At 37.5% G+C, this 14,554-nt stretch overlaps 1 protein-coding gene across 4 annotated transcripts in view; it reads right to left on the reverse strand.

Annotated features, from left to right (window-relative positions):
• The window catches only part of peak1 (pseudopodium-enriched atypical kinase 1), an 81,058-nt gene that overhangs the window by 42,919 nt on the left and 23,585 nt on the right, over positions 1-14,554 (reverse strand). Inside the window, exon 1 of one of the 4 annotated variants that reach the window (XM_026366040.1) lies at positions 3,461-3,480. The exons of the other annotated variants lie outside the window; for them this stretch is intronic. The gene's annotated coding sequence lies outside the window, so the exon portion shown is untranslated. Of the gene's footprint in view, positions 1-3,460; positions 3,481-14,554 lie in introns of those variants that run through there. 4 annotated transcript variants of the gene reach the window in all.

Here is a 14,554-nt window from a genome sequence, read left to right on the forward strand (position 1 = left end):
GTACACACATGGCTGTCAAGCAAAACATATCAATTGACCACATTCACTAGCCTAGACAATGGTTGCCTTGTTTAGAGGCTGCTTTATAAGGTATCCACACAACATAACAACAACTGTCAACTTTGTCATCATGCTCAAATGCATTTCAACATTACTGCACCATTCAATGGACATGAAATACCCACTGTGTTATGCAAATATTGCTTAAACAACACTAAAGTCAAAGTGTAAAACTCCTTTACTCAACTATTGTCTCCAGCTATGAAAGTTAACTAAATATAAGGAACTGTAATGCAAGCCTCTCTTAAGATGTTAGACCTGTGTTTTTCTTAAATACAGTGTACCAAACGTCTGTGGTTGAGTACAGAAACGCACAGGAAGCTTTTATACAACAACAAGGCTCAGGGGAAGACCACAGACAAATCATCACTTAAAATCCTGAGCTTAGTGGCAGAGTCAACACCACACAGACAAGGAAATTGTCACTATAGGGAGTGACTTACACTAAACACACAGGTCAGTCATGCAGGCAGCTTTATAAATATGTACATCCAGTCCATTCGGGTCATCAGAACAGTTGATTGGTGTTGGCATTACTTCCTGTAATTTGGCCCAACTTTGTCCTTATCGCCATAGCAACCACCTCAAAACTCTGCATTTGTAGTGAGAGGTTTGGGGCTCCTAGAGATGAACAGGGCTCCACAGTGACAACTACCACTGTGATTCTTCATTTAATAGACAGATATCTAGTACAGAAAAAGTACAGAAAACTGTACTTGTGGAAAACTCATCTGTGTTTCTGTTTTACTTCAGTGTTTGCTCTAAAGCAGCAGCAGACCATAATCTTTTTCAAAAGTTGTTATGAAAGACTTGCTGCAGATAAATGTGGATTTTATTCAGGAACATGATAAAAGAGTCTTCTTTCATGCTTTAATGCTCTCTAAAGTGCTGAAGCTGCTCTTTTGAAGATAATGAATTTAATGTGGTCTTCCTATCAGCGTAGTAATAAAGTAATCATTTGATACGGTAGTAGACTAAACTATAGTTCTTGGGCTACAGTTCCAAGTTCCGCAAATCTAAATATGATGCAGTTTAAAACATATGCCATGAACATTGATGTTGTGCTACACAAATCATGAGTCATCATAATTCATCATGGGTGCAGAGAAAGATCTGTCACATTATTCATACATAAAAGAATGATTTATAGCGCCACCTCTCCATTACAACTAGCCTGTGGGGTATTCAATAAGCTTAACATTAAGATTCTGTTTGCATGTACTAGAGAATGCTAAAGCAGGCATCAGTTAGGGAGGTTATTTGAAGAGCTTTATGCCAGAATAAGATGCCCAAGATGAGTCCCTAGTAGTATGAAAAACGCAGGTCTGACAAAATGATTGATGGCACAACTTAAAAACTAATTACAGTAGAGAACATTGTAAAACAGACGTAACAATAATAACAACTGCTTCGTCCATTTTGCCAAAGTTTTATAACCCAAACACCGAACTACAAAGCAAGAGCAATATTTTCAAACGCACTTGAAAAGTAGAGAATGTTTGTGTGGTTTACAATGCCAGCCAAGTGTGGAAAGAAAGTCAAATTCATCCACACTAGTGTGGACAAAATGAAACTTCAAAAGAACCATTTCATCCACTATGGTTAATGCAGTTCACAACCCTGTGTTTAAATAAGTGAACTTTGTTTTTCATAAACTATACAAAATGTGCTGTATGTGTCTACTTACCATATTTTTAATCTTACAAAGTTAGAAAAGTGACTAAGCACAGTTCTTGAAAGCCACATGGGATCTATCAATCAAACAGTATTTGATATTTTTACAGAATGAGTTGAAATAAAAGATGCTTTTAAGTGGCAACTTGTTTCTTTGGATGTTTCAAGATTTGGCAGTCAATTCACTTTATCACAGCATGGGTGAAACAGAATGAAAAAGATCTGAAACCAAGAATATTACATCTTAGATTAAAATTTGCCTGAACTGTATTTATAGTAAAACATATTGATACTAAAAAAGTATTTTTAAAACAAGCAAAATCACAGAGGTAACATGAGGACAGCTTCCACTATATCAGGTACTGGACTCTCCTTGCCTTGAGTGCTTTTGACAACTATGTTTTTGCCAGACATTTCTTACTTTTCCCGTCTATCCATCCATCTATCTTTCCATCCAACTATCCATGAGTCTATCCGTCCATCTGTTTATCTTCAAGTCAGTTTTAGTTTGATGTCATTCTTTTAGTTCACACACAAGTCAGCTGAAGAATTTTAGGTTGAATCACAATTGATGCAAATCCAGAATGCAGTGAAATATGTGAATGGGCTGAAATTAATTTCAATGAATCACAACTACAACCCTTGAGTAACATAAACACTGACTGGATTGAAAACTGAACACAAATCATCCAAAATACTCTCTGGTAAAGGCTGAAAGCCTTAGCTACCAAACAGATGTGTGTATCCTCCTGCTAAGAGCTGATCAGGGAGAAATGTGTTGGATGAGAGGTGGGATTATCCAAGATACATATGGAAAAAATACTTGCGATAAACCACAAATCATGTTGTATTAACTTGACTGCTGAGCTTATACATTTACTTCATATTCAGGAAAATGAGGACACTAAAAAAAATAAATAAATAAATTTAATAAAAATAAAAATAAATCATTCCCCATTTAAATTTCAGTGTGATTTTTTGCCTCTTTCCCTCTCACGTTTCATTACTACAGTGAGGTAAAATACATTAAATAAATATTTTGTGAAGGTTGGATTTCTATGCCAACAGTAAAATTAATATGTTGAAAATGCAGAGAGTACAGTCAGGATGCAAACCCAACTCCCTGTAAGCAGACAGATCAAAAACAAATTCAATATTCACAAGGGGAGTGAATAGTCTAGAAAAAACACAAGTTAATGTTAATGGGACAGCAAAACATAAACATTTATGTTAAAAAGGTTACATAAGCATTTAAATGCGCTTTTCCTTTTTGTGCCATTACACATCTTCATTGTTTTACCCAAACACTGAACTCTGACTAAAAAAGCAGCAGCTTGTCCAGCGTGTAAAGAGTTCTCATTAACATGTAAGCCAGCCTGTCCAAAACCACACATCCTGCTGATTAGAGGGTGTCCCATCCACATTGAAAGTCCCTTCTCTGAATGCTTGATACTTGAGATAGAAGATGATACTAATCATGCATAGAGTGTCTTGTGATTCCTTTGCTGCCAATTCTCCCTGAATCATCTGGTCTGTCCCCATGCACAATCTTTTCCCTGAAGATCCTTTAAGTCCTATATTATCATTATGTCCATCTGTGTCTATGAGGCTGTCCGTATGTTAGCAAGCCTCTGCCATGCTGAGCAGACAGCAACAGTTGTTGGTGCTTTAAAGAGCAGGAAGAAGAGGGTAGTGAAGAGTACAAAAAAAGTGTGCAACTACTTACAAAGCAGCAGGGTATGTCCAATCAGTGGCCATGCAGATAAATGGGGGAAGAGAGCCACATGACCCATGTAGTCGAGATGAAGCCGGTGCATGAATGAGCAACAGAAAGGGAGGGAGAGAGACTGCTATGCAAGGAGGGAGGGAACAAGTATGAGAGGGGCTGATGTTGAGAGAGGCAAAACACAACAGAGGCAGAGGAAAGGAGAGTGATGGAGGAACAGCTAAGGCACGTATAGGATGGTGATTCTAACCGGCTTAGCTTCTTACATTTAAGGAATAGTCACTGAAAAAACAGAAAAACTTCAAGAAGAAAGAGGAAGACTGACAGGGATGTGGATGTTCCTCTTTCTTTAGCAGAAATAACCCAACTTCAGTGACCACCTCCTACAACTGTCACATCATCCAGGGTCATTGTGAACTCCGGTACCAAGAAAAGATTTTAAAGAAGAAATAAATAAGAGCTGAATAGTGTTTAGCTGAATCCTCCCAGCAGGACTGAATTCCCAAAGAGACCTATCAGTTCCATGCTGCCTCTTAACCTTACATTTTGCAGGCAACAGCTGTCAACCCCCGTACAGACATGGACCTAAGCACAGTCAACCTCCAGCCTTCCTAGTAAAAATTTAGTTGATGTTTCAGAAGCCTAATTGTTTGTAAAGCAAGAGAGTCTAGACAGAGAAAGTGATCTCCCCTCTCTAAATAAGTACTGTCAAACATACTAGACACGAGCCAGGGAAGCAAACCAGCCACCAGAAGGGCAGGATTTTTGTATTTCTGAAGATCTGCCAAATAACAGTGTTAGAATGTTTGTTATCTTCCTTGGGCATGGAAATGCACCCTGTGGCTGTGGAAATAGATAAAATATCAACAGGGGCTATTCACTGGCATATAGACAAAGAAACACAACAACTTTAAGGGCAACCGTATATGATTTATCCAATTATATCTTGGACTTGCATTTTATGCATGTAAACTCTTCTCTAAGTGTATTTCCACACTTCTAGTCTATTTTCCTGCATTTTTTATGCTCAACCACAGTGATTATGTACCGCTAACAAAGCACTGGTGACCTTCTCAGACCTACACTCTGTACTGTATCTGAACACCCCCACTGTAGACACACTTGCACTGGAGCTGCTACCCTGCTGTTCACACTATGACAACTATGTAGACAATTATCACTGCCCACTCTATTGCTATGAAAATACAAATGTTCAAGACAATAAAATAAACAGATTCAGATTAAAGTGAATATGGTGCTTGTTATGAGTTTCAAGCACTTAATTCCTAGAATGTCACAGTGACATCTATGTCAAGGCAATCATTTACAGTAACATTCCCTGCTAACTGCTAACATCTTCAATATATGGGGATTCACTTAGGATAAAATTGCCTAAACTTAACAGAAGAGTTCCACAGGCTGTTTCTCATATGCCTACTTTAAGATGCCTTCATAGTTAGTCACAACTAAAACAAATCTGCGGCATTCTGCCTGTAGGTTTCTTGGCTTTAGTATACCTTTTTCAAGAAAGAGGACAGAAAGAGTTGATGACTACCAGTTTTTTCCAGTGTTTAGTCTTGGTAGCAATACTGAATTAGCTTAACAAGGCCATTTCTCATTGACCACAAAAGGTACTGCACGCAGATGTCAGTGCAGTTGGCAGATGATGTGGTGAGGTCTATGTGGCCCCTTCATCTGTGCTGACATCTGGGCCATATGTCTTCCACATGGAGAGGACAGGGTCCAGATTCAGAATAGAAATGGGGCACTTGGGGTGGAAGTAGTCCAAGGACCCACAAGGGCATTAGTTATAAACAGAGGTCTAGGAGGTATAGCAAGAGCTTTAAGTATGATAATGTTTTATATATAGGGGTTACAATATGTGCTATACTTAAGTTCATTCATTCATCAATTGAATATGCACTTTATTACAAGCAAGCATCACTTTATTCTGCATCACTTTATTCTGCAATTATTAGTTATAAAAGTTAAAAGTTATAAAAAATAAGATGCCTGACACCTGATACACAACACAGGGAAGGAAAAAAACTCTGCCATATCGTTTCTTAGACCCTTATTTTCTAAGGATGATCTCTGGGGGGTTGCAGAAAACTGTAGATGAAGGATAAAGACAGGGATGAGAAGCCAGTAGGATAAAAGTAAAACAATGGGGGATGGGATGAAGTCAAGCCAAAGAATAGCCAGTTATAAGTCATCAGTTGATCCTCACAAAAACCTAAAGCTGATGCAAGCATTGGTTTCCTCTCTATGTAGGTATCAGATTAAGCATAGCTCAGTGAAAATATAATCTGTGGAGGACAGTGGTGATATTGTATTTTCCTCAATGATAAATCTTCTACTTTACATACAGAAACATTTGGGTTACATTACATAGTAGAGAGTGATTTAATGACATTAGATAACAAAACTTTGATGTTCACAGGGGTGAGATTGATGTGTTTTTTAATGTTGATTTAATTGGCTTTAATGAAAACACTCCTACCTATGCATGCCTATTTTACAGATTTCATAGAATCCAAATCAACCAGGAAAGTTCTAAATCTCATGAGTCATACGTCTATAAACACATTTGATGTCAGATGTATTCCAAGAAAAATGCCTGTGGTTAGACACCATTATGTTTGGCCAACCTGGCATTAAAATTTACCACCTTTAATCTGTAAATGCATGGTTGTATGTGAGGAACAACTCCTTGCATAAGTATTACTGTCATTTATGTATTTACACACACCTACACAACAAAATCCTCATCTGACAGCTGTTTTTGATCACCACCCTCACGCATAAGTTGCCACATCTCCAGCTTCATCATCGGCATTCATCTCTCAGTTTATTCGAGAGACTAAAAGAATCTTCCCATTTTTTATTTTGTGTCATGGACAAAAGGATTTATTCGTTTGTTCTTCACCTTCAACTGTTCTACCTGGAAGGGGAAGGACTCAGGCATTACAGCTTTGTCACTATAATGACTTCCATTTGCATGTTGTGTCCACAATAAAGCCAGTGAGAGATGCAAGTTTTTTTTCTCAATGGCAACCGTCTTATAAAGTGAACAAATTAATTTGATATTGTGCTCTGGGATCATAAAACTCTATTTTAACAACAATATTAAAACAGAACAAATTTATGCTATAAATCAAAGTTTTCAATGATTTATGAGGGACAAAAGTTGGATTTATACTTCACAGATGGGCTTGACAGCTCTTCCACCATTAAGTAGCTTGGTTATGTCTCTAAAGCTACACCATAACTGACTGACAGTTACAAATCCCCACTGACACTACGAGGCAAGTTCTAAATCACAGCACTTTATTTTGGCATACATTTCAGACATTCCAGAGTTTTGATTTAATATGATTCATTGAATTACCATGCCCCTGAAATAAATAGTAATGATGCTACTGAAAATTTACAAGTTCCACAAACCAATAAGTTGTGGGACGCACTTACAGATTACTGTGTCCTAGCGCATTGCCATCGGGTCAATTAACACAGCTGTGGTGATTATGGGGTTCTACGTGATTCTGACTAAGTGGAAAATATCAAGTCTCTGGGTATGAGTGACGGTAGAGCTTTACTGTCCACATTTTCTAAAATCCCCGCAAACAATTAGCTCCCTAGGAGGAGGAACAGGAAAAGGAAGAAAGAGGAGATCTTTCAGCTCTCTTTTCACAATTTCAGTACACATGACATAACAGACTAGCATGAGCTCCAGTATCTATGGAGAAATACAATGTCATAGTAATTTATCTCCAACCCCTGTGGAGAACAAAAAGATGAAGAAACAGTTGGGCCTCTTGGCTCGCGTTAATCCTCAGACAATGCCTTCCTTTTTTGAACTTACCAGTGAACCAATAGGGATGTTGGTTACAGTTGTGTTCTGAGACCATCCAGTGTCAGTCAAGATATGGAACTAGTCTGGGATGAAAGAGGTTTCCAACAGCAAAGGTTGACATGGAGGAGATAAGGCAATGCCATATCATCATTGACTAAAAAATAATTTGCCGCAGTGAATGTATTCTAACGTATTCAAAAGTTAAGGAAAAAAAGGCATTAGACATCTCAAATTCAAGTATTGTTTAGCCATAGCAGGAATGTTGTCCTTTGGCGCATACTGACAGTTTCAGATGAAGCCTTGAGGCCATTCTTTGCTTTTTCACATTCAGTGGAAATGTCTGGGAAAGACACCACAGTGTTGTTGAAACTCCCACACCACAAAATGTTCCAAGTCTTACTCACCCCCAACCCCACAGCACCCCCATCTCTCAATGCCCCTATCAGTGCATAGCATTCTGCTGCTTTTTCAATTTGCCCTCCTTCTTCAGCTGCGTAGCAAATAATTATTAACAGGATCAAAGCATATGAAAAGGCTTCTGCATCAGTGAGGTTGAGCTTGGGGAGCCGGGTGACTAAAATTGATAATGACAAAGCACTGAATTGTTTTTGTCCTATATATGTAGTGCTGTATATGAGCTATGCTGGTGGAACTGAGAAACTGTCTAAATTATTCCAAGGTAAATCAATTCTTGCTGGTTCTTTCATGAAAGTTATTTTCAAGATTTTGGTATTTGCAACTATAATAAACTTTAAAGCACTCTAACAAAAATGCATTAGTCATGTAAAATTCATGGAATAATCAAAGTGACTAAAATATTCACTCAGAGACACTAAGATATACAGTCAAAAATAACAGCCAGTGATATTGGAAACTGCGGCAATGTACCCTCTGGAAAGCCTTCCTCAAGCAAAATGATTATCCGTAACCTGCTTTTTGCATGTTTCACTTAATATCCCCGCATGCTATAAATAGTTTCATGCACATATCCACTGTTGAAGTATGGTATATAAAGATTAAAAGTGCCCTGGATTAGCAGCCAAGTTGGACTAGGACAATTTGGTGCTTGACAACTGCATGCGGATGCTACGAGACGGTTAATAAATGTGATCTGCGCTGGTGTTTATTTCCTGTAAGTGGTAAGCTCTAGTAATCTATGTGCTTGAGACTACAGGGTCTTATAATCAGCTAAAAGGTTGGTGTAAAACCACTGACAGACTGACAAGATGCAGTTCACTCAGTGCACAGCTTGTTTGTAAAACCAAAGGGAAAAACATTCAGCAAAACATATTAGAGCACAACACATGAGTGACACTTGGACAAGCATTGATTGCATCACAGATTATGTCTTCTTTTCACATGTCAAGCAGAGCAAGTAACAGGAAAGGACAGAAACTATGGTGGGTTTCAGAAGTGTCCTTGAGCACTCAAGCATTCCTTAAGGACAAAAACTCTCTTGAATTTTAAATACACTTAAAAGCAAAAGTAGTGCTCTGGACTTTACCATTTTAGTTTCTTCAACAATAATAAGTATAGCCTCCCTAAAATACACCCTGAATACATTTCAGAAAAATATGGTCAATACTCTGGAAACACTGAAATAACCATATTCATCATTATCTAAATATAATTTGACATGTTGTTATCATGTTCTTTATGATACATCACAAGTTCAGCATTGCTCAGGTTACCTAAACATAGACTGCTATGGGTTGTTCAGAGTGAGGGTGAAGCAAAAAATAAAATTTTAAATGTCACAAATGTGCACTTGAACATAGTTAATTGTGCAGATGCAACAAAATTGGTTTAAAGTCTGTAAATCAGTCTAAGTTGTGACCGTACATATTCCTGAATAAAAGAGTAATAACTATAATCATAATGTTAGCATGTTTAAAAAGTTATGTGTTATGGATGTGACTTGTGATATTACAAGTATGAGTCTGGTAGTGTTTAGACTACTGTTATCGTAAATATAAAGAAACTGAATTTGTTCTTTTCAATAAGTACAATAAACAAATTGAGGGGTATAACCCATTAGTGTTGTTTGTTACTTTTCTTTTGTTGCTTTAACAACAGCAAGGTGCTAACAAAGTAATCTCAAATTTCTCAAATGTAATTTCATATTACATATAAAATAAATTATCCTCTGATGAGATTCATAAAGGTTAAGTGGGATTTGTTTTTATTCTACAAAACAAAAGATAGAGTTGATATTACATTACATTACATGCAAATAACCACTTTAAATACTTTACATTGTAACTCAATTCAACACAAGCCACTGTGCTTTTTTCCCTCAACAACATGACATTGATTCAGAATGAATACTTAACGTGGCCATTTAAGCCTATTAAATAGTAACAACGAGAAAAATGGCAGAATACCTCACACTTTAAGGGCAAAGGCTGGCATTAGAGAGCAATGACTACAGATCAGCCTTGACACATTTCACTGAGCCAGAAGTAGGCATCATGTCATAAAATATTCACGAGAGAGGGATATTTGATAGCCAAATGCAAGCAGAGAACATACAGTGGTGATAGTGATGAAATGGTTCAATCTCAAAATGCGACCATACAATACTAAGTCACAGTTTAAATGTACACATGTGAAAAGGCTCGAAACCCAGTATCTGATAGGGCAAGGATTTATGGTTGCTCCATGACAAAATGAGGACTGTCTAGCCTGGTCTAGAGGGTTTGAGTTCAGAGACACCAAGTAAGAAAAGAGACAGTTTGCACAGTTTAAATTCAACCCAGTCTTCACGACCCCTTAGGAAACTGTATTTGTTTGCACTTGCATCTATGTATACAAAAGGCTGACAGCAGTTTGGATTGGGGTGGAGGGTTGTGGACATATGTTTAAATTCAATTTCAGAAGCATTTTAACATTAAACATCTAAGTATGTGTACAGTATATATAAGATAAAATAAGAAACTTTAAACTAAAATTCAGGGATACACAACATGACTACTTTCTTAGTTACAGCTATGCAATGTAATGCTTTTACAGGGCTGTTGTTATTCTGTATCTAACTCTATAACCCCTATATGTTAATTTTTTGGTGCCATTTTCTCATAAATATGCATTAACAAGAGGAATGCGCAAATAACAGGAGAAGATGTGGCAGCATGCCCTGCAAGTGCAGAGCCACAACTTTAGGACAGCACCAAGCAACAGTTACCTTAGGAACCACTGTGGTATGCACAGTGTCACCCTGCCTCATTTAGCCTCAGGAACACCAGTAATTAAATTAACAAGACTTATTGCACCAGAAGCCCATTGACAGAAGTAACATTTCATAGTGAAAACAGCTGAGCCTCATTAGTGGTTGGAGGTAGTGAAGTGAAACTGCATTCAGATTCTAATAACCGTTGGATAAAGGCAATTCTGTGTACTTGTGTGTACCATCCACACTTCCTTTGACACCTCATCTGCTCTGTCACCCAATCACAAACAGGAAAGTAGCAAATATGGTAAACAAGGAAAGTTCACTGACCTTCCTGCAAGAGTAAATATAATGTATATTTTAGATATGAGTGAGCTCAAACATAGGTAGGTATTGAATCTAGGCATTTTTTCACTTTGACACTTCAAGATACATATATTTGCCAGAGTGTTTCTAAATGGCTAATACCACAAGCATGTCAAACCCTTTGAATTAAAGCTGCAAGTTCTATGATTTTACCCACATCTTGAGTGTTTAATTTCAAATAAAATGTGGTTGTGTACAGAGGACGAATTCCAAAGAAATGCATCTTTGTTTTATTGTTTATGGATCTAACTGTATTTTCCTTGAGACATCACCTCATTCCAAATGTTTGATCTATGCATCACATCACCCTTATGTTAAAAATAAACATCTGAAGACAGAACATCCTGATTTGCTCAGATTTTCCACTTCTCATTTCTGCACATTAGCTGAGCACTTAGTTCCTTTACAAACTGTAAACATTTCAAATAAATCTCTGACGCTGCATTCAGTGGAAATTAATACTCTCTTTAGATCAACTTTCAGGACAAGGGCACATTTTACAAAAAAAAATGAACACCCATCAAAAAGGCAATGAGTTCCCATCAACTGGTGAACAGAGGAAGAGGGAGGGATGACAGGAAAGAGAGAAGAGGTGCGTGACTGTTAAATACAGATTAATGTCCCTTGCATAGGCCGCTTATGTTAGCTTCCTGCTCCAGACTGACTGCAGCAGGTCTCTGGGGGCCCGTCTTAGACTAAATACATGATAAGAAATTCTGAAGGACCCTCTTGAAATGACAGATACACAACTAGAAAAGGAGACAAAGGGGCAGGATTGGAGATGCATATATACTGGGGAAATACAAATAATAAGAAAAGCAGGAAAGAAGAGACTGTCTCTTGTCATGAAAAGCGATGAGGCTAAAGAAATTTATAACTTACGTTATTACCATGAGCTCTGGATAAGATGTGAAATAGCTTCGTCTTCCTTTGACGTGCAAATATTATTCGATAATTAATCCATGAGTCGGAGACTAAAATTATACATAATGAGGAAAGAAATGGTGAAAATTATTATTAAAAAATCACATGACTGTCTCCAAGCAGAATACTTTAACCCTCAAGATGAGTGCTAGAGACGTGATGACAGAGTTATCACAAAGCGCAGCAAGACTTCAAAATCCATCAGTGCTGCTCCCAATGCATAGAAATGAAGTCATTACAACAGTGAGTGAAGGCAATTCCTGCTGTTTTGCAATGCCTCTTGCGGTTCTATTTATAAGATGTCAGTTCCAAATTAGCACTATGAAGTGTAATTCGTAATTATCACTGGGTACCATATAACAAGGGAGGTCTCTGGTAACTACACTGGATCACCATTAAAGCAAGATCATGAATTAGAGCCACACTGATCTAAATGCAGTGCAATAGGTCATATTTTCTTTTATGAATAGTTCCTAACAAATATCAAATTGCATTTTAACCTTAAAATGTCCATCCCTACAAATTAGGAAGGCAAAGGAATTCCGCAATTTTCAGTGTTCACTCATTTCAAATATTTAAACAGACAATTATAGGAGGCCAAGAAACACTCAGTTCCAGAAAATGCTATAATAAATAAGAAACAATCTCATGCAACAGCATTGTCAGGTTTCCTATGGTTGTGTTTATGCTTCCCGGTATAATAATCTGAATTACGGCAAACTATTAACACACAGTGCAAATGCAGGTTTGGGAAACTTATGAAAGCCTCTATAGACACGCTCAGATGTTTTGCTCTGGCCTGAATTAGTGTACTCTAAAGCTCGCACATGTATGCCAGTCCGCAGAGAAATATTTCAACTCTACCAGCCATGCATTCCATCAACAGCTGAACTTGTGGGAAACATGCAGCAACAAGACACCACAACACCGACATAACCATGGACCAGGCAATAAGGGCTTTAAGAACCATATCACATTACAACCTGAAAGGATTTGAGGATTCATAACAGTATAGCTCTAGACTGCTGTGAATTTTACCCTTTGAAATGTCATGATGAGTTTACACCACTGCAGTTGGTCATGTGACAGACATAAGACCAACATTATTTGGTATATGAAACCAGCTCTTTTGATTCAGGGAATACAGAACAGCACCAATAATCCTGAGAAAATAACCAAAATGAGACAGAAAAACATGGTCTCCTTAGTAAATCACATGTTGTTCGTTATCATTTCCCAGTGTTCAGGCACTGCTGTAGATGAAGAAACAAAGCTACTGCTGCAAATTATAGCAGAGAATTCAAGCTAATGATCCTTGAACAGATAAATAACTTTACAACAACATCCCTATTAACAATTACCCTACATATCAAAGACAAGATGGAACACACTCGTGAAAAAGTGGCATGTGTGCGGTTTTTGACATGTTCAGTTAGGATATCCAGGCAGTAGTGGGAAGGGTGCAGATACTGAATGGGGAGGATACAAACAAAATCCGCCCTGACTTTATGGTTGCACTTCACATAAAACTCTGTAGACTATAGCAACATACATTACATAGCTTTTATAAAGCTGCTTTTGCCTGATGAAAGGCAGTTTGTATTCTTCCAGTTACTTTTACTTAATTCAGCTAAACATAAATTTCTGCTGTGGACACTTCATCTGGGATTCACCTTACTGTGCACCAAGTTTCTTTTTCACCTTGATGTATATTTGATATTATATTTCCGGTCATTTTTTGTAACCCTGTTCCACTTTTCTTTTCTGAAATAGATTCCACTTTTTCCCTTGTCTCCCTGCCAAGATCTCTAAAATCTAATTTCATTTTGGCCATTTGGCAACTGAAGACAGATCTGGCTCTGTGGGCCTCCTGGCTAAGAGCTAACACACAGCATTTCCAAAGAAAAGAGACAGACTATCAATCCATGGACAAAATACTTATTACCTTGTGACACTGGAAGGAAACAATCATAATCACAACTTTTATGAGATGCCAGGAGAACTTTTACATAACCTTTTTACACATTAGTCCTTGTCCCTGTAGACACAAAAACTTTCTTTTGGTTCGACTTTCGCTCAAGGTTGCACACTGTGTGCTGCAGCATACGTTACCGTTAGTAGTAAAGTCACAAACTGACACAGACAGACACCATTTTTCATATTCATTTAAATACTCTAACCGGTTATCTGCCATTCACTTGACAAACATGACAAGTAATTAGCACAGTTTTAAGTTTCAGCACTGACATCTACTTTTGTGAAAAGAATAAACAAGGTGCAAACTAATTACACTGGTGAAGTTTTTGACTGTAGGGATCCAGACTAAAATAAAAGCATCTGCTGTATCTAATGTCATCTGTGAATGAATATTTATGATGATGATGACTGCCATAACATCAGTGGTGCTGTAAATTTTAAAATGAATGTATGAGACTGCCACTACTGGTCTTAAAGTGGCCTCTATAATACAGTTTCTTGATTGATGCTCACATTTGCATGTGAATCCAAATGATCATTAGTTACCTAGCAAATACTGGTGTGTGTGTGTGTGTGTGTGTGTGTGTGTGTGTGTGTATGTGTGTATGTGTGTGTGTGTGTGTGTGTGTGTATATATGTGTATATATATATATATATTACAAAGTTATGTAAGATATATTTGGATGTTCAACACTGCAATTAGAAAAATTCTGCACCTAAAGCTGAAACCCTAATAAACCTGGTTTTAATATGCTATTCCCATGGAACAAACACAGAACCAACCACAGACAGTTCATTTTTC

The sequence above is a fragment of the Anabas testudineus genome, chromosome 6 (assembly GCF_900324465.2).
Source record: "Anabas testudineus chromosome 6, fAnaTes1.2, whole genome shotgun sequence".
NCBI lineage: Eukaryota > Metazoa > Chordata > Actinopteri > Anabantiformes > Anabantidae > Anabas > Anabas testudineus.